Genomic DNA, 21,621 nt, shown 5'->3' with positions numbered 1-21,621 from the left:
GAAAGTGTTCCTTCCTCTGCAATTTTTTGAAAGAGTTTTAGAAGGATAGGCATTAGCATTTCTCTAAATGCTTGATAGAATACTTCTGTGAAGCCATCTGGTCCTGGGCTTTTGTTTTTTGGGAGATTTTTGATCATAGCTTCAATTTCAGAGCTTGTAATTGGGTTGTTCATAATTTCTATATCTTCCTGTTTCTGTCTTGGAAGATTGAACTTTTCTGAGAATCTGTCCATTTCTTACAGGTTATCTATTTTATTGCCATATAATTTTTCATAATAGTCTCTTATAATCCTTTGTATTTCTGCCTTGTCTGCTGTAACCTCTCCTTTTTCATTTCTAATTTTGTTGATTTGATTCTTCTCTCTTTTGTTCTTGATGAGTCTGGCTAAAGGTCTGTCAATTTTGTTTATCTTCTCAAAGAACCAGGTTTTAGTTTTGTTAACCTTTACTATTGTTTCTTTCATTTCTTTTTCATTTATTTCTACTTGGATCATTATGATTTCTTTCCTTCTACTAATGTTGGGGGTTTTTTGTTCTTCTTTCTCCAGTTGTTTTAGGTGTAAAGTTAAGTTGTCTATTCAATGTTTTTCTTGTTTCTTGAGGTAGGACTGTATTGCTATAAAGTTCCCTCTTAGAACTGCTTTTGCTGCATTCCATAGGTTTTGAGTTGTGTTTTCATTGTCATTTGTTTCTAGAAATTTTTTGATTTCCCTTTTGATTTATTCAGTAACTTATTGGTTATTTAGAAATGTGCTGTTTAATCTCCATGTGTTTGTATTTCTTGCAGTTTTTTCTTGTAATTGATATCTAGTGTCATAGTGTTGTGGTCAGAGAAGATGCTTGATAGGATTTCAATTTTCTTTAATTTACTGAGGTTTTATTTGTGACCCAAGATGTGGTCTATCCTAGAGAATGTCCCATGTGCACTTGAGAAGGTATATTCTTCATCATTTGGATGGTATGTCCTGAAGATACCAATGAGATCCATCTCATTTAATGTATCATTTAAGACTTATGTTTCCTGATTGATTTTCTGCTTTGATGATCTGTCCATTGGTGTGAGTGGGATGTTAAAGTCTCCTACTATTACTGTGTTACTGTCAATTTCTCCTTTTATGTTTGTTAGTGTTTGTTTTATGTATTGAGGTGCTCCTATGTTGGATGAATAGATATTTGCAATTGTTATGTCTTCCTCTTGATTTGATCTCTTAATCATTATGTAGTGTCCTTCCTTATCTCTTGTAATCTTCTTTATTTTAAGGTCTATTTTGTCTGAAACGAGGATTGCTACTCCAGCTTTCCTTTGCTTCCCATTTTCATGGAATATATTTTTCCATCCTCTCACTTTCAGTCTATGTGTGTCTTGAGGTCTGAAGTGGGTTTCTTGTAGACAGGGTAAATACGGGTCTTGTTTTTTTATCCATTCAGCCAGTCTGTGTCTTTTGGTTAAAATCCCAAAATTTTAATGGGAAACTTGGGCCAGAAGTTTGAGTTGGTTCAATAATGTAAAGAAGAGGAAAACTGTTATTACAGTCACAATTGTGTTCTGGAAAATTCTTCTGACTTGCTGGACAGCTTGTAGGTTTTAGTCATGCAAAGATTATTTTGGCGCTTTAGAAGTTCACATAGCTCTATTTTAGAGGGAGAAGAATCTAGAGTTTAGGACTTAGAGTCGGGAGCACCTGGATTGTGTGGGTTTGAGGAGCCAGGGGATTGTGTTAGTCTGAAGCATCTCTGCATGGAGAGGCCAGTGTGAAATCTTGGTGGAGGGGAGGCTGGAAGGAATGTCAAATGTTCAACTTAAAACTGCTTTAAATCTCATGTTAAAAATACCTCCTTTTTGGAGTAGACAAAGACGTTTAAGAAAGGGCTATAAATGCATGAACCACAAAGGAAAAAACATAAATTTGACTTTATCAAAATAGAGATTTGGACCTATATGAGACACAGATCAAGGGCACAAGCCAAACTTGTCTAGATCTCAAAAGAGTAGGGGGATCTCAACTACCATGTGAGTTATATCAGGCTTTACTTGGGCTGTTCTGATAGGGCTAGTTGGGTTTTTATAAGCATGTGACAACTTTGTATCAGAGCCTGAAGGATTTTTTTTTTTAATAAACTCTGGGTCTGTTATGTTGTATTCACCAACATCATCCAATGATAAGTCCACTCATTAAATTCTTTTTTTTCCCCATCCCTTTTTAGGGACTCATATAACCAATATAATCTCTGTCTGTCTGTCCTTCTCCTTCCCTTTCTTTTCTATCTCCTCTGTACATCCTTCCTCTTAGTTTCTACTTCTTCATGAATTTTCTACCTTTATTGGCTTCAGTATCATTTTATATAAAACATTTCTCCTCTTCCTCAAAGGGACACTAATAATGCAAGTTCATTTCAGTTCAGTCACTCAGTCGTGTCCGACTCTTTGCAACCCCATAAACTGCAGCATGCCAGGCCTCCCTGTCCATCACCAACTCTCAGAGTTCACCCAAACTCAAGTCCATTGAGTCAGTGATGCCATCTAACCATCTCATCTTCTGTTGTCCCCTTCTCCTCCTGCCCCCAATCCCTCCCAGCATCAGAGTCTTTTCCAATGAGTCAACTCTTTGCATGAGGTGGCCAAAGTACTGGAGTTTCAGCCTCAGCATCAGTCCTTCCACTGAACACCCAAGGCTGATTTCCTTTAGGATGGACTGGTTGGATCTCCTTGCAGTCCAAGGGACTCTCAAGAGTCTTCTCCAACACCACACTTCAAAAGCATCAATTCTTCAGTGCTCAGCTTTCTTCATAGTCCAACTCTCACATCCATACATGACTACTGGATAAACCATAGCTTTGACTAGATGGACCTTTGTTGACAAAGTAACGTCTCTGCTTTTGAATATGCTATCTAGGTTGGTCATAACTTTCCTTCCAAGGAGTAAGCGTCTTTTAATTTCATGGCTGCAGTCACCATCTTCAGTGATTTTGGAGCCTCAAAAAATAAAGTCAGCCACTGTTTCCACTGTTTCCCCATCTATTTGCCATGAAGTGGTGGGACTGGATACATTGATCTTAGTTTTATGAATGTTGAGCTTTAAGCCAACTTTTTCACTCTCCTCTTTCACCTTCTTCAAGAGGCTCTTTAGTTCTTCACTTTCTGCCATAAGGGTGGTGTCATCTGCATATCTGAGGTTAATGATATTTCTCCTGGCAATCTTGATTCCAGCTTGTGCTTCTTCCAGCCCTGTGTTTCTCATGATGTACTCTGCATACAGTAGTTTGAGCAATAAAAGTTAAATTAAGTTTTGTTTTAAAATATTAAGCTTTTTTTTTTTTTTTACCCACCGCCCCCCCCCCCTCAAAACAGTGAAATCCAGACTTCAGATAATTTGTTTAAATGGTAGCACTAATGGGAACATTTACTGAGTTACCACCCGAAAAACAACAACAACAAAAAAACTAACCTAAAGATCTAGCTAATTTATAGAGGAGAGCCTTGAATCAATTTGCCTAAACACAGCTGTCCTCACAGTATCCTCCCACTATTACTTTTAAGTTTGTAGCATTTCACAGAAAATGCCAACATGCAATGTGCTGTGTTACCTCAAGCAGGCACAAATGCGCTGAGCAGATTTGCTGATATGCACAGAAAGGATGATAAGTGTTATTTTTGTGGTTTTTTTTTGTTGAGAGGCTTTTTTAAAGTCTGAACTTGGTAATTCTAAAAACACGTAATCAATTTTGAGACAGAGGTAAAAATCTTCTGCAATTCTCTCTCTAGAGACAACAAAAATAGGCAGCTTCCAAAGCAAGACATAACTGTGGTTACATGAAAACCTTTGACACTCAGTTTTCTCTTTGCACCCTTTCCAGGGCTCCAAGAGCAACTTACAATCACGGGGAGAAAACCTTTGAGAACTGGTTCTAAAGGAGGTTATTTTGAAGAAAGTGTAATTGGAAAAAAAAAAAAAAATCATGGCTGGCTGGTTTAGAATTTGCTCATGTAAAATGCATGTGTGTTTGCCTTCCACAATGCACAAAGGATTCCAGTTATAAACCTCCCTCCACCAGTGAGGAAAATTGGTCTACTGGCAAATATATCAAGGGATTTTTCAGCTTAAGTACTATTTGTCTGTGAAATCTTTTGCAGATGGGGAAATTGTTTTAGTCCACTCTGATGTCCTCCAGATTACTAAAAAAAAAAAAAAATGGACTTACGAGTTGTCAACAATACCATGATCTAATTAGACACACTAGACATTTTGCAAGAAGCCATAATATCTAGCTGATACCAGCAATTCTTACATAGAAATAAAGAAAGATGTCCCAAATAATTCAGTGATTTCTGGCAGCAAACGGGCAAAGAGAAGAAGGGAAGGAAAGAAGGAAGGGAAGGAGAGAAGAAAGGAAGGAAGGAAGGTCTCTTTCACTTTGAAAAGAGAAATTTTGCTGCCAAATGAAATCCATTCATGTGTAGCCAGAAACATCCATTTTCAGCACATGGGCCACTGCTTCTGAACAGGATGCCAGCTGTGTGCCATGTATGTTCTTGACAAGGAAAGGCTCTGCTTTGAAACTTCAGGTTGGTGTCATATCACCAGGAAATCAACCAACCTGGAAGGCCAGGGGTGCCATTTGTCTTTAAAGACTAGATGAACCATGGAGGGAAAGGTGTCCTCCAGGTCCTAAATCATGTTAAGGAAAGCACTTGACCTCTGTTCCCACACTCTCGCCAGGCACTTGATGCTCACAGCATCCACAGTTGGTGAAACACTGGGATAACAGGGAAGTCAGCATGCAGCTGAGTACTCTTTCCATTTCAGTGCAAGAAGCTTCTGGAGGGTAGAGCTCTCACCTTTGTCCCCGCAGGGGATAATAGCATAACTGCCATCTACGGGGTCGCACAGAGTCGGACACAACTGAAGCGACTTAGCAGCAGCAGCAGCAGAGTGCAAAGACAGAAACCCATGCTTTGAGAGGTTAAGTAATGTATCAAGGTCAGAAAAGGAGTTGAGGCAGAGTGGGATTTAAACCTGAATCATCTGACTGTGTTCTTAACCTCTATTAGGTATTACCTCCCACTGTCTGAGAGGAGGGCAGCATTAGGAATATTTGTCATTAACTGTTTCCAATTTCTAGAGTTTTTTCCCATGATTAATTAGTCAACTTCCCTTACTTTACCACTATCTTCAAATGGTAGTGCAGAGAAAGGCAAAGGTTTCCCCATGGATTAGACAAAGAAAAAGTAAATAAATGCTGGTCTCCCCAATACCAGCGGCTTTTTGCTGCAACAAAAGCGTGACTCTGAAGAGAGTTATGAGGATGGACTGGGAGGGGTAGGTAGAAAGAGCAGAAATGAAACCATCAGGATGCATTTTCCTGTTTACCAAGGAGTTTCTGATTTGGTTTTATTTGGGCAACTCTTCTGTGCTTCTTTTAATGTAAAGAAAGGAAGCTGTGAAGCAGAGAGCTGCAGCAAACTCCAGAGTGATTGGAAATAGCCAGGAGTCTAAGAGATTTCGGCTAACGGGAGAAAGGGAGAGAAGGTCATTATTTATGCTCCCCAAGCTCTTGCAGGGAGAATCTGCTCTGTGTGTCTGACTCCATATGGCTAGCTTTCCAGCCCACAAAGATGGATGAATACAGGGCTGTGTCTGAAGATGAGCCACTGTGGAATTAACTGAAAGAAGAAAAAAAAATTCTTTCCTTTCTACTTCAGTATGTAGTTCTAACCTCAAGGGAGCATATCTGCTATGTAGTAGATATTCAAGAAGGTTAACAGATTGTTATAATGGGCTACAAAGCACAAAGGCTACAGGCCATCAACCATAAGGACTAAATACACTGACACAAGAAACCCAGTGGAAGGGAGTGGTAAGCTGTGAAAGGGCAGCAGCTGGGAGAGGATGTCCCTGGGGCAGGGACTCAGATGTGCCACCACCAGCCCTGAGTTGTTCAGTCTGCCAGTCTCCACCTACCTCTGTTTCCAGACTCCAGCCCCCACCCTCAGTCTCATTTTTATCAAGAGACATTTGCAGTTTTAACAGCTCATTGAAACCTGTCCACCCTGTGGACAGGTAATGGGCATAACAGCTCATGCTCACCCTTGTAGACTTGACTTTTCCTAATCATTTGCATCTAATCAGTTTGCTGATCTAAGTCTGCCTCATTCATCTGAAAAATGCCAGCAATAATTTGTTACGCAGGTATTTGATCAGAGTTTCTGCAGAGAAACATCCTGGATCAAATATCAATAAATCAGGGTAGCCAGTGCCTTAACCCTTGATCCAATGCATTACTTTTCCAGGAGACCAATTCTAGGCAAAAAATATCTTTGTGAGTATGGAATAAAAATCTTCTTTAATAGTATTATGCAAAATCATAAAAATTTGGAAAGAAAAGTTTTTAATACTTTATTTAATTACATATTCAAGTATGGTATTACATAGTAGCCCTGAGAATGATATTTTTTTAATAGCCTTCTTTGTCATGAAGTCAATTTCGGTTTTTGTTTTTTTTCTACAAGGTTTGTTTAAATATGAGAAACCCTAATAGGAAAAGTGGGATTAAGGGAAGGTTTTGAGGGAATTCCTTTATGTACTTCCTACCCATGTTATAAACTGGTAACAGAGTGTGGATGGCCAGAAAACCGCAAGTAAGGCTAAGCCTGTGTTTTCCAAATCAATCTGATGAGTGTCAGCCAGCATTTTTTCAAGTAAAAAAGAAAAAGGGAGAGAGAAAAGAATAGAAAACATCAGAGTTCACTGCATGAAGTATTTTTTTATGAAGCATTTGTTTCAATTGTGTCTGTGTGTATTGGTTCTTAAAATTTATTTATTTCTATGGACCTCATAAAAATTTTTTTGGGAAAACTACTGGACAGACATGAGAGAAAATGGCAGTTTCTTTAGATTGAGAGGCTGAATTATTCCGAATGTTAATCACCAAGCTGAGGAGTTAGGCTTCATGTGGAATCCTTTGGACTTTCTTAGGCATGTAGAGTCCATTTTACCTTCTTGAGTGTGTATTAAGAAATGACATGATAAAGGTGAAGTTTTAAAAGCAGTTTGGCAGTGTATGAGTGATAGCTTGAGGGTAGGGGCAGATATAGAGACTGGACAATCGTTGAAGAGTCTCAGAATGGAGACTAATTCTTGCTATCTTAATTAAGCATGATAGGAATTTTTCAAGTGGATTATTGTATAACTCACCAAAATGCTGTGAAATTTAGGGAATCAGGATGAGGAACAGAGCAGAACTGAAGGGAGCTATGCAGCAAGAACCACTGTCTAACACCCCCACCAACCTGGTCAGGGGAGGACACTGTTAGCACAGGTGCTAAACACTGAGTACCATGGCTTGGCTGACTAAGCACACTAAGGGCTTCCGGATGGCCCTGAAGACACCCACTGCCACTGCAGAAAGGGATTTTTCAACTGTTTCCATTCCTGTGCATTATAGCCCCAGATTTAATGTCTGGGATGGATACCTCTGATTGGCCAAGCCCAGGTGCAGGCACCTCTGCTCTAGCTGCAAGAGAGGCTGAGAGACAACTCATCTACCCTTTTTGGTTTCTGTGGAAGGAAGTAGTCTCTGCCTATCATGATTCTGAACCCATTTCCAACAGGTAGGGGTGGGTCAGGGGACTGAGGAGTTCCCACACACCCCAAAGCAGTTCTTCAGACCAGCTGGGTGTCTACTGCATTCTGACACTATCTACCCCAAAGCACCAGATTGCACAGGTTAAGAGCTCAGTCCCACAAGACTGTCTTCCATTTGGATGCCAGTGCAAAGTCCCAGTTGTCACCTGTGCTTCTGACCAGCTGGCTATGGAGCAGAGGCTCCTATGAGAGCTTTCTTAGGTTCAGTTAATTTGCTAGAGTGGCTCACAGAACACAAAGAAATGTTTTACTTACTACAATACCAGTTTACTATGAAGGGGTATAACTCAGGAATAATCAGATGGAAGAGATGCATAGGGTAAGGCTCAGGGGAAGGGTGTGAAGCTTCCACACCCTCTCTGAGCTTTCTAACCTAGAAGCTCTCTGAACCCCCACCCTTTTGGGTATTTATGAAGGCTTCAGTACAGAGGCACAATTGATTAAATTGTTGGCCATTGACAATTGATTCAACCTCCAGCTTTTCCCCCTCTCCCTAGAGGTCAAAGGGGTTGGGGAGGGGTGGAGAAGTGGAGAGCAAGAGAGGAAATGGAAGTTCCCACCTCCTAAACACGTGGTTGGGTTCCCTAGCAACCTTTAGTTACCTAGGGGTTTCCAAAAGTCACCTCATTAACATAACAAAAGACACCTTTATTTGCTCTCATCACTTAAGAAATTCCTTGGGTTTTAGAAGCTCTGTGTTAGAAATGAGGACAAGGACCAAATATATTTCTTAGTATAAATCACATTATCACAGCCTCCCATTGAGATTCACACAATGAAGAACTCTTTAAACACAGAAAAGGAGTTGGTTAGTCATAGACTAGCTAGATGATTGCAGTATTCCAGCTGAGGTGATGAGGGCATGAAGTTGTAAAGAACCTCACAGAACTAAAGCAAAAGATTAGTGGAAGGAAGAAACAAACAGACGTGGTGATGGATTGTGTACAGATGATTAATAATGGGGAATGGAAAAAGCTAACTCCAGGCTTCTGTGCTGGAGATGAGAGGCTGACAGATAGATATCTGCAGACATATTAATGTAAGGACTGAGACAAGAGAAAACTAAAGAACACTGGTGAAGTAGTATGCAATGGGCCATATGGCTTAATCATTTTGGAGTTAGTGACTGAGAATCTTGGAGTTACAGAATTCCTTCAGCTAGATTCATTCTATAAGATCATCTCTGTGGACTAATTGCATGATTACATCACTGTCTTTTGTGTGACTCATCTGTACATTGTCCCTGTGGTCTAATATTCTTATGGGTTCAGAATTTCCTAAACCAATGTTCCCATGTAGCCTATATCATACACAATTTCAAAATGTACTGTTATATGCATTTTGAACACTCGGACTAGAAAGATCCCTAAAGAATATCTTTTGCAACTGTAATAGTTAATACCCACATGAATCATAATACCCCATGGATATTTAGCTTGTCTTAAAAAATTCAAGATCCTATGTATAATGCAAACTCAGAAGCACAGAAAAATATGAGATAATAAATCCATATGGCCATAGACTGCCCATACTTCCCCCTCCCAAGACAAGAAGTTGTCAACTATCTGTCACAGCTCCAATTCCCTTTGTTCTCCCCATTTGGAATGACAAGTAGAACTCCATATCTATGGATCAAGTTGATGTGTAGACTCTCTCTTTTGTATCTGATGTCTCATTACAATTTCTAATTGCTCTAGACTGTGTAGTTTAGAATGTGCAATGGGTTGAGTTGTTAAGAGAAGATGGAAAGAGCAGACATGAGAGGCACTCAAATCGGTTTGCAGCAAGTTACAAATAGAAGAATGACTGAAAACCATTTTCAGTCCTAACAGCATTACTTCCCTGGTGCCCCCTTTCCTCATTACTCTTTCCCATCTCCTTCTATAAGCAGAGCTCACTTATGTGGTTCAGATTTCCTTGCTTTTAAGAGGATGGTATGGGGAGGGAGGAAGGAGGAGGATTCAGGATAGGGAACACATGTATGCCTGTGGCGGATTTAGTTCGATATATGGCAGAACCAATACAATATTGTAAAGTTTAAAAATAAAATTAAATTAAAAAAAATAAGATGAAACCAAGATATTGAAGTCTTCCTAGTAATTGTAAAGCTCGTATTTCCCATCTGGCATCATGATCTCTATGCTTCCAGAGTTATACTCTTTTCCTTTTATTTCAGGAAAAAGAAAGTATAAGTAAGGAATTGAATTTAATGGGAATTAGGTGAAAATCGATTGAGAAACCTGTATGCAGGTCAGGAAGCAACAGTTAGAACTGGACATGGAACAACAGACTGGTTCCAAATAGGAAAAGGAGTACGTCAAGGCTGTATATTGTCACCCTGCTTATTTAACTTATATGCAGAATATATCATGAGAAACGCTGGGCTGGATGAAGCACAAGCTGGAATCAAGATTGCCGGGAGAAATATCAATAACCTCAGATATGCAGATGACACCACCCTTATGGCAGAAAGTGAAGAAGAACTAAAGAGCCTCTTGATGAAAGTGAAAGAGGAAAGTGAAAAAGTTGGCTTAAAGCCCAACATTCAGAAAACGAAGATCATGGCATCTGGTCCCATCCCTTCATGGCAAATAGATGGGAAAACAGTGGAAACAGTGGCTGACTTTGTTTTGGGGGGCTCCAAAATCACTGCAGATGGTGATTGCAGCCATGAAATTCAAAGACTCTTACTCCTTGGAAGGAAAGTTATGACCAACCTAGATAGCATATTCAAAAGCAGAGACATTACTTTGTCAACAAAGGTCCATCTAGTCAAGGCTATGGTTTTTCCAGTGGTCATGTATGGATGTGAGAGTTGGACTATGAAGAAAGCTGAGCACTGAAGAATTGATGCTTTGAACTGTGGTGTTGGAGAAGACTCTTGAGAGTCCCTTGGACTGCAAGGAGATCCAACCAGTCCATCCTAAAGGAGATCAGTCCTGGGTGTTCATTGGAAGGACTGATGTTGAAGCTGAAACTCCACTATTTTGGCCAGCTGATGTGAAGAGCTGACTCATTTGAAAAGACCCTGATGTTGGGAAAGATTGAAGGCAGGAGGAGAAGGGGATGACAGGGATGAGATGGTTAGATGGCTTCACTGACTCAATGGACATGAGTTTGGGTAAACTCCGGGAGTTGGTAATGGACAGGGAGGCCTGGTGTGCTGTGGTTCATGGGGTCACAAAGAATCGGACATGACTGAGCGACTGAACTGAACTGAACTGAGGTGATAATCAAGAGACATGGAGTGAGGTGAATCTTTTTCACTTCTGAAAAAATATGAAAGACTGAAAACCAATGCTTTGATAAGTTTAGAATGTGTGTGTTAGTTGCTCAGTCGTGTTAAACTCTTTGTGACCCCATGGACTGTAGCCTTCCAGGCTCCTGTCCATGAAATTGTCCAGGCAAGAATACTGGAGTGGGTTGCCATTCCTTTCTCCAGGGGATGTTCCTGACCCAGGGATTGAATGCAGATCTTCTGCATTGCAGGCAGATTCTTTACCATCTGAGACATCAGGGAAGCCCATATTATTAAATTTGATCTACCTAAATCAAAGGAAAGATTAAAAACAAGATGGCTAGGGGAAAAAATGCATTTTTTACAATTCATTGGTCAAGAAGTACTAATATTCCTTAATTCTTGAGCAATATGCACGGATCCACTTATATACATTTTTTTCAATCAATATGAACTACAGCACTACAGGCTTTCCAGGTGGTACAAGTGGTAAAGAATCCACCCCCTCCCCTGTCAAAGCAGAAGACATAAGAGACGTGGGTTCAATCCCTGGGTCAGGAAGATCCCATGGAGGAAGGCACGGCAACCCACTCCAGTACTTTTGCCTGGTGAATCCCATGGAAAGAGAAGCCTGATGGGCTGCAGTCCTAGGGTTGCAAAGAGCTGGACATGACTGAAGTGACTTTAACAGACATGCACGCACACACAGCATTACACAGTCTAAAGTCAGCTTTATCCATGTTGGCTGTGGATCCTCAAATATGGAGGGCTGATTTTCGATTGTGCAGAGCAGGAATCTGTGCCCCATTCCCTCTTCCCCTCCTTCCCTCTACCCATACATTGTTCAACTGTATACTGGAAAACACTTAGGATCTTTGCATTTGTCGTCCCTTCCACCTGGAAACTTCTCCTCCTCCGCCAGGCCACACCTGTTCATCTTAGTAACTCCTACTCATCTGGCTCTTAGATTTCAGCTCAAATGCCATTTCAGTGGGGTAGTCATCCTTGACATCCCCATACCAGGACAAGTGCCCTGTTATTTTTTCATACCATTTGAGTTTATACTTGTAGATCTATTTTCCTACCACACATGAGGGCAGGTGTGTACCCTTTTGATTTGTTTGTTCTAGTATATTGCATAGTGCTTGGCATTTAGTAATTGTTTAATAACTATCTTATGTATGCATGCATGTGTTTATTTATAAGCAATCATGAATTGGGATCCTGGGTTCTAATTCCAGCCTTGCTTCTAACTGGAGAAATTTTCTTGTGAACTTGGAAGGATTTTCTTCATTTTGTTATGCTTGATTTCTTTACTAAAGTTAAGGTTTGGGGTTGGCTCTTATCTTAGGAATTTCTGCTCCAAATTTCATGTTTATGAAATGTTTTGTACAAATAGATTTTGTTGTAAGTAATATGAAGGTGTGCCTCTAATAAAAATTCTATAGCAAACTCTGAATAATCAGTGAAGGTAAGATGCCATCTCACCAGTTTAAGCATATTATCAGGATAGACAAACTGATTATTCTGAGCTGGGAGGGGCTGTTTCTTTTGAAATGTTTGAAGATTTCCTGATTTCCTTAGGTTATCAGGTTTGGGGAAATAAATTGCTGAGAACAGGGATGGGAAGGCATATATTAAGGAGAACCAAAAAGTCTGGTACAGCACTAACTGGTGGGGAAAGTAAGAAAAGAAAATATTTACATACGTACACTCACACACTTGCATTCTGCCCTGCCTGGGTGGATAATGAATCCTTCAGAAAAGTAAATATCTGCATACTGATGGATTTTGTAAATTCAGACTTTCATCTAATGAGATCCTGAAAGCCCTGTCCAACTACATTTTGATCTCTCTGCCTGCTTCTTTGTGTCAACTTCCTCATCCCATAACCTTAAAATCAGTTTTAGAAAAATGCTCTAGTTGAACATTAGATTCCACAAGAGGCCCTAAGTGGGAATGCATTTCTGCTTCTGATAATGACCAAAGAAAATATTCCCATGCTAATATTTGAAACTCAGACAAAGACTTTTGACATTTTTGCCAATGTCATTCATAAAATGTCTAAAAGGGAAACTGCTGCCCAACCATGTTGGAAATGTATCTCATTTTGCTCTAGGACGTTTATCATTCTCTGTTCCTTCCTCAGCTCTGCTTTGATCTCATGGGAGTTTTCATTAAAATCTGATCTGAAGAGCAGAAGCCATGTCAGTGTTATGAATGGAGACAGGTTTCTGATAGCATCTCCTGTCTGGGACAGGCTGAACTGGGATGCGGGGTGAAACGCAAACTCTAGCTGAGAAATAGTCCTGGAGGAGGAGGAGGTGGTGATCAGGTGCTGAGCTGGGATTGTACCCACACTGCTTGGGTTCACAGCTCTGCCCTGCAGTCCAGTGCTCAGTTAGAGGGACAAGAGAGAAGGCTTAGTGGGGCTGCTGCCCCCCAGAATCAATACCTAATGTACAGTATGCTCAGTAATACTAGATTGTTTATTTGAGAGTTGCTAAGAAAATAAAACTTAAAAATTCTCATTACAAGAAAAAAATGTGAAACTATATATACTGATGGATCATTTCCCAGTATTCACAAATATTGCATCATTATTTTGTATACCTGAAACTACTATAAAGTTACACATCAATTATATCTCGATTAGTAAGAGTAATGCAGGTGATACTAGTGTTTCAGAAAGGTTTTCTATAGAACACATTTTTACAGGCTAACAAATTTTCTAATGATTAACCATGTTAGAATTGTGTACTTTAAAAAATGTAATTCAGAGCTAACAAAATAGCCTTATTTTAAAATGACATGTACACACTAGTGTATATATATATTTTAAAGATTTATTATTTAATTTTTTTTTTGGCTGTGGTGGGTCTTTGTTGCTGCACACAAGCTTTCTCTAGTTGCAGTGAGCAGGGCTACTCTTTGTTGTATTGTGTGGGCTTCTCATTGCAGGGTGGCTTCTCTCGCTGCAGAGCACAGGCTCTAGGCATTCAGGCTTCAGTAGTTGCAGCAGATGGGCTCAGTAGTTGTGGCACATGGGCTTAATTGCTCCTTGGCATGTGGGATCTTCCTGGACTAGGGCTTGAACTGGGGTCCCCTACGTTTCAAGGCAGATTCTTTACCATTGGACCAAAATGGAAGCCCCACACTGCTATACTTAAAATGGATAACCAACAAGGACCTACTGTATAGCACAGGGAACTCTGTTCAGAATTATGCAACAACCTACACGGGATAAGAATTTGAAAAAGAATAGCTACATGTATATGTATAACTGAATCACTTTGCTGTACACCTGAAACCAACACAACATTGTTGATCAACAATACTCCAATATAAAATAAAAAGTTAAGAAACAAAATGAATCAATGATATTCACTGCAAGAGGAAGAAGGCGCCAACCCAGAACCCACTGCTCCAGGCTTTCTCTGGTGTGTTGCCCTTGGGTGTATCCCTGGGGTGCAGTGTAGCTTCTTCCTCTTAGCTACCGATAACCCTCGAGGTGAAGGCAGAGACTTCAGGTCAGGATACTCAAAGGCTGACAGTTCCTGGTCCCTCATCACTCAAATGTCTCCTCTCCTCTCCCAGCAGGATTCAAGTGAAGAGACAGACTCATACAACAAAACAATAATAACTAATTGTTGAGAGGTTTTGCACCAGCCAATATGCTAAGCTCACTCTGTACATTACCTCTGTCATTTGCACAGCAACTTTAAAAATACTTTAATTTTTTAAAACTGAGGCACAGAGTGGTTAAATAGCTTACTCAAGGTCTCAGGTTGGTCAATAGTGGAACCAGGATTTGAACTCAGTAAATAGGACTTCCATGTCCACCGCATTATCCTATGACCAATCATCTAGACAAAGCATTGAACACTTATAGACTGATTAATGGTCATGTGACCCTCAATCAGGCCCCATGCTTGATAAAGATTAGACACAGTGGTTCCTGTCTTTATAGAATTTGCATTTCTATATCTTATCATAAGGATTCTCCCTTTATTTTTTAGAAAATACTGAATGCTAGGGCAATGTAAAGAAATAATTTGCTAAAGATCAAGGATCAATTAGACTTATGGATAAAATCATGCCTTATAAGAATCCTGTCTCTTATGAGATTCCAGCCACAGAAAAACCTTCATTATTTCTGTGGCTCATGTTTGAGGCAGAGAAGGCACTGGTGACCCACTCCAATACTCTTGCCTGGAAAATCCCATGGATGGAGGAGTCTGGTAGGCTGCAGTCCATGGGGTCGTGAAGAGTCGGACACAACTGAGTGACTTCACTTTCCCTTTTCCCTTTCATGCATTGGAGAAGGAAATGGCAACCCACTCCAGTGTTCTTGCCTGGAGAATCCCAGGGATGGGGGAGGCTGGTTGGCTGCCATCTGTGGGGTTGCACAGAGTCAGTCGGACATGACTGCAGCAACTTAGTAGGACCAGCATGTTTGAGGGCTTATGAAACAGGAGTGAGGAAGTCCTGAGGTCTGGAGCATGACTGTGAAGGCTCTGTGGTGTGAACATCGAAGAGACCTGAGTCTTCAACAAGTTCTGCCTTCACCCAGGTGCCCCGGAGCTTGGGTTTCTCTTCTGGAAAGTGAGGAGTTGTGACACCTTAGAGTGACACCTTAGAGTCACCTGGGAAGCTTCTAAAACTAGAAATGCCTTATTCCAACCCAGGAGATTTTGACTGAATTTGTTTGGGGTGGGGCCTAAAGAGTCATTGCTTTTTCAAGTTTCCCAGGTGATGCTAGTGTATAGTCAGGTTGAGAACCTGTATCAGATAATCTCTCATTTCTCTGATTGACCTAAAATCCTGAATCTGTGCTACAGAATCACTAGGCCTGGAAACAGGAAACTTCCTATGGAATTCTATGGGGTTTCAGTCTCAGAAGTACAGAAGGTTGAATTATATGATTGACCTAAAATCCTGAATCTGTGCTACAGAATCATTAGGCCTGGAAACAGGAAACTTCCTATGGAATTCTATGGGGTTTCAGTCTCAGAAGTACAGAAGGTTGAATTATATATATATATATATATAGGCATATGCTTATCTGTTCATATATATGTGAAGTAATGTCAATTTTAAGCACCAAATCTGATACAGTATGAGGACTGGGCAGTGCCTCTGCATGAGGCAGTCTTTTCATTCTCTTTAAACTGATATAAAAAAGTTAGCTAAAATCCCTAAAATACTCTAATTTGATTTAGCCTTTTTTGGCAAGCTATGAAGTGCACAGTTAAGAGCAGAAGTAAAGCCTGAAAGCATGTAACAGTGAAATCTGTGAAAGAGCCTAAACAAGAGAGTGGGAAGAAGTGTTTACTTTATAAATGTATAGCTCTTAAGTCTTTCTTGTTAGTCATTCCTTGAATTAAGCCTGGTCTAGAATTCTCTTAGAAAAGAGGGTGGGCAGGACAGGTGGGGAGTAATGTGAACACATTATGTCATCGGTGGTTATACTGGTAAAGGTTTAACAAATGGCTCTTAAGAAAAGAAGAAGGCCCTGATTTGAACTGCAGCATTTGCCAGTTCTTCTGGTATAAGTATTCCCACCATGGCTGCTTTCAAGCTACCAACCTGCTGTCACTGAATGCAGAATTAAAAAGAGATGCACACAATTGGCTCTTATAAACCATTGTAAACTGTTCCAGCACCCCACTCTTAGGTCCATAAACAGAGTAGTGGGGATTAAGCAATCAGATCAACTTTCTCTGTGACTGAGACATCTGAGCAGCCTGAAAGTTCAGGACTGACAACTGGGGGTAACCAAATGGATGGGGGAGGGCAGGATGAAATTAGTAAAGAAAGATGGGAGGTACAACCTGATCAGTTGTCAGTCATTCAATACATGTTTATAAGCAGCTGTTATTTGTGAGCTTCTTGTATATTGTCACCCTGTTTATTTAACTTATATGCAGAGTACATCATGAGAAACACTGGACTGGAAGAAACACAAGCTGGAATCAAGATTGCCGGGAGAAATATCAATAGCCTCAGATATGCAAATGACACCACCCTTATGGCAGAAAGTGAAGGGGAACTCAAAAGCCTCTTGATGAAAGTGAAAGTGGAGAGTGAAAAAGTTGGCTTAAAGCTCAACATTCAGAAAACAAAGATCATGGCATCCGGTCCCATCACTTCATGGGAAATAGATGGGGAAACAGTGGAAACAATGTCAGACTGTATTTTTCTGGGCTCCAAAATCACTGCAGATGGTGAGTGCAGCCATGAAATTAAAAGACGCTTACTCCTTGGAAGGAAAGTTATGACCAACCTAGATAGCATATTGAAAAGCAGAGACATTACTTTGCCAACAAAGGTCCGTCTAGTCAAGGCTATGGTTTTTCCAGTGGTCATGTATGGATGTGAGAGTTGGACTGTGAAGAAGGCTGAGCACCGAAGAATTGATGCTTTTGAACTGTGGTGTTGGAGAAGACTCTTGAGAGTCCCCTGGACTGCAAGGAGATCCAACCAGTCCATTCTGAAGGAGATCAGCCCTGGGATTTCTTTGGAAGGAATGATGCTAAAGATGAAACTCCAGCACTTTGGCCACCTCATGCGAAGAGTTGACTCATTGGAAAAGACTCTGATGCTGGGAGGGATTGGGGGCAAGAGGAGAAGGGGACGCCAGAGGATGAGATGGCTGGATGGCATCACTGACTCGATGGACGTGAGTCTGAGTGAAGTCCGGGAGTTGGTGATGGACCGGGAGGCCTGGCGTGCTGTGATTCATGGGGTTGCAAAGAGTCGGACATGACTGAGCAACTGATCTGATCTGATCTGGACATGTGTTTGGTTGTGGGTAGGTTAACTGTCCATACAGTTGGGAATAGAGTAGATCCTTTTCTTCAATTGGTTTGCAATCTGGTTTTGCCCAGAGCTGACTACTGAATCTTGGCCAGTGTTGATGGTGATGGAGGAGGATTACTGTCCACCTTTTTGCACTAATGAAGCACTAAATGGATCCTTTATAGCTGTATAAAGACTTGGTGGGCAGGGTTACTGTCTGGTCTGATGATCAGATAATCATTAACAAGTGATTGTCCTGCTGTTAGTGTTTATGGGAAAAGAGCAGCAATCAATACTGCCATCTTAAGAGGAAGAGGAAAAGGGAAACCTCCCAAATGTCAACCCCTGCCACTCATACAGAAGCATTCTGTGACCATATTGCAACTGTTCATTCTGTTTAATCTTTGTTGGGCCAACTAAACCTTATTTTGGGGGCATACGTACTTTTTCGGCCAGCTGTTCAAAATGATTTGAAGATGCTTGTTCTAAAACTCCTGTCTTGTAGCAGCAGAAAACCTAGCTGGTTAAATGATGATGCATTGTAATATCTGCTGCTTTCAAATAGGCAAGATGTCTTATTTCCAGGCAGTGCCAGATAACTGAGCTATATATTCATTCATTCATTTATTCATTCATTTACCAAATGTTTATTGAGGGTATTCTCAGTGCCAGCCCTGCAGTAGAAACTAGAGCTACAACAGAGAACTAGAGAGTTATTCACTCCCCTCATTATGTTTAAAATCAACTGGAAAGAATAAAGCAATAAAAAGGCAGTAAGCCAATGATTACCAACTGTGGAGGTATAAGAAGATAATAAACAAGGAGCTAGTCTTAGATAAGGTATCCAGGAAAGCCCTGAGTAGATTACATTTTAATTTCAGCATGAAGGAAGAGGAAACAGTCACACAAGGTTTGGAGTGAAGGGTGCAGGGAGCCCTGGAGAGCAGACCATGGAGACGTCCAGGCAGAGGAAATAGCATGTGCATGCACCTAATGCAGAAAAGAGCTTGGTGGATTCAAGAGCTAAAAAATAAGACCAGACACACCTATAAAGACAGAAAACAGGTTAGTGTTTCCTTGGTCTGAGAAGTTGGGGGGAAATGGGGAGGGACTTCTAATGGGCACAGGATTTGGGGGAGAGGTGATAAAATGTTCTGATATTGATTGTGGTGATGGTATATATTGAGAAACATTCAATTGTACATTTTAAATGGGTGAATTATATGATAGGTGAACTACAACTTGATTAAGCTGATTTTAAAAAACAACCACTTGAATGTTTGGAGACTAAGAAGCAAGAATGATGGAGAGTGAGATGAAATCAGAAATTCTCAGGCAGGCTTATAGCACTTGGGGTCTGTGGTAACAAAATTGGTTTTTACTTCGGGTTCAAAAGAAGTCATCACATGGGTCGCTGAGTGGATGTGAGGTGGGATGGGAAGGCAAGGGTGGAAAGAGAGAGCACTTGGGAAATATTGCAGTAATGTAGGTGAGAAATGCAGGCTAAGATTGGGTGATTGAAGTCAGTGTGGAGAGAAATAGGGATGCAGAATACGTTTGTGGGGTATCTGTAATTGATAGGAATTGAGGAAGATTTAAATGTGCAGGATGGGGAGAAATGATGTATCAAGAATCCCTTCTAACTTGTGTACTTTCCAAACTGCAGCTTCTAAATCCTGAAGCTGAAGACACAAAAATAAACAAGGCCTGTGGCCATCCAACCCAGACCTTCCTTCAAGAATTTCTGTCTTGTGTGTGTAGGAATTGTTAGTACTGTGAGAGAGTTAATAATCTTGGTGTGTGTTAGTCCCTCAGTTGTGTCCAGCTCTTTGCAACCCCATGGACTGTAGCCCACTAGGCTCCTCTGTCCATGGGGTTCTCCAGACAAGAATACTGGAGGGGGTAGCCATTCCCTTCTCCAGGGGATCTTCCCAACTCAGGAACAAATCCGGGTTTCTTGCATTGTAGGCAGATTCTTTACTGTCTGACCCACCAAGGAAGTCGATAACCTTGGTTGTTGTTCGGTTGCCCAGTCGTGTCTGACTCTTTGTGACCCCATAGACGGCAGCACACTAGGCCTCCCTGTCCCTCACCATCTCCCAGAGTTTGCCCAAGTTCATGTTCATTGCATTGGTGATAACATCCAGCCATCTCATCCTCTGATGTTCTCTTCTCCTCTGCCCCTGATCTTTCCCAGCATCAAGGACTTTCCAGTGAGTCATCTGTTTGTGTCAGGTGTCCAAAATACTAGAACTTCAGCTTCAGCATCAGTCCTTCCAATGAGTATTCCGGGCTGATCTACCTTAAGATTGACTGGTTTGATCTCCGTGCTGTCCAAGAGACTTTCAGGAGTCTCCTCCAGCACTATAGTTTGAAGGCATCAATTCCTTGGCATTTTGCCTTCTTTACCATCCAGTTCTCACAACAGTATATGACCACTGGGAAGACAGTGGACTTGACTATATGGACCTTTGTCGGCAGAGCAATGTCTTTGCTTTTCAACACACTGTCTAGGTTGGTCATCGCCTTCCTGCCAAGCAAGAACTGTCTTCTGATTTCATGGCTACAGTCACTGTTCCCAGTGATTTTGGAGCCCAAGAAGAGAAATCTGTCACTACTTCCACCTTTTCCCCTTCTATTTGCCATGCAGTAATAGGGCCAGATACCATGATATTAGATTTTTTTTAACATTTAGCCTTAAGCCAGCTTTTTCACTCTCCTCCTTTACCCTCATCAAGAGGCTCTTTTGATCCTCTTCACTTTCTGCCATTAGAATGATATCATCCACATATCTGAGGTTGTTGATGTTTCTTCCGCCTATCTTGATTCCAGCTTGTAACTCATCCAGCCCAGCATTTCTCATGATGTGCTCAGCGTATAGGTTAAACAAACAGGGTGACAGCAGACAGCCCTGTCATACTCCTTTCTTGATCTTGAACTAGTCAAGATTTCATACAGAGGTCTAACTGTTGCTTCTTGACCCGCATACAGGTTTCTCAGAAGACAGGTAAGACGGTCTGGTATTCTAGTTTTTCCAAGAGCTTTCCACAGTTTGTCATGATCTACACAGTCAAAGGCTTTAGCGCAGTCAATGAAACAGAGATAGATGTTTTTCTGAAATTCCCTTTCTTTTCTATAATCCAGCGACTGTTGGCAATTTGAACTCTAGTTCCTCTTCCTTTTATAAACCCACCTTGGACATCTGGAAATTCTTGCATAATGCTAAAGCCTAGCATGGAAGATTTTGAGCATGACCTTACTGGTATGCGAGATGAGTGCAATTGTCTGAGGTGTTAGCACATTTTTTAGTGTTACCCTTCTTGGGAATTGGGATGAGAATTGACCTTTTCCAGTCCTGTGGCCACTTCTGGGTCTTCCAGATTTGCTGACATAATGAATGCAAAGCCTTGATGGCTTCCTCCTTTAAGGATGTGAATAGTTCTGCTGGAATTTCATTGTATCCACTAACTTTATTCATATGAATCACTGCCTTGTCATGGTGGAGGGGCTTGTGTAACTCAATGAAGCTATGAGCCATGCTGTGCAGGGCCACCCAAGACGGAAAGGTCATAGCAGAGAGTTCTGACAAATTGTGATCCACTGAAGGAGGGAATGGCAAACCACCCCAGTATACTTGCCGTGAGAACCTCATGAACGGTATAAAAAAATAACCTTGGTACACACTGCCAAATAGTTTTCCAAATAGATATCACAACTTCTGTTTCCACCAACAGTGTATGAGACATTAGATGCCAGAGGGAAGAGGGAGAGCATCAAAATGCAATAAGTTAAACTGACAGTATGTTAGAAGATGGTAAGTGTTATAGAAAAATAAAACAGGGAAAGGAAGACAAATTTAAAGACCAAGTTCATTTATGTGTTCCTATTTATCTTCTTCTAAACATACTTCACACGCTAGTAAAGTAATGTTCAAAATTC

Source organism: Bos mutus, chromosome 10, assembly GCF_027580195.1.
Source record: "Bos mutus isolate GX-2022 chromosome 10, NWIPB_WYAK_1.1, whole genome shotgun sequence".
NCBI classification, from domain to species: Eukaryota; Metazoa; Chordata; class Mammalia; order Artiodactyla; family Bovidae; genus Bos; species Bos mutus.
Note: the sequence above shows the minus strand (reverse complement) of the source record.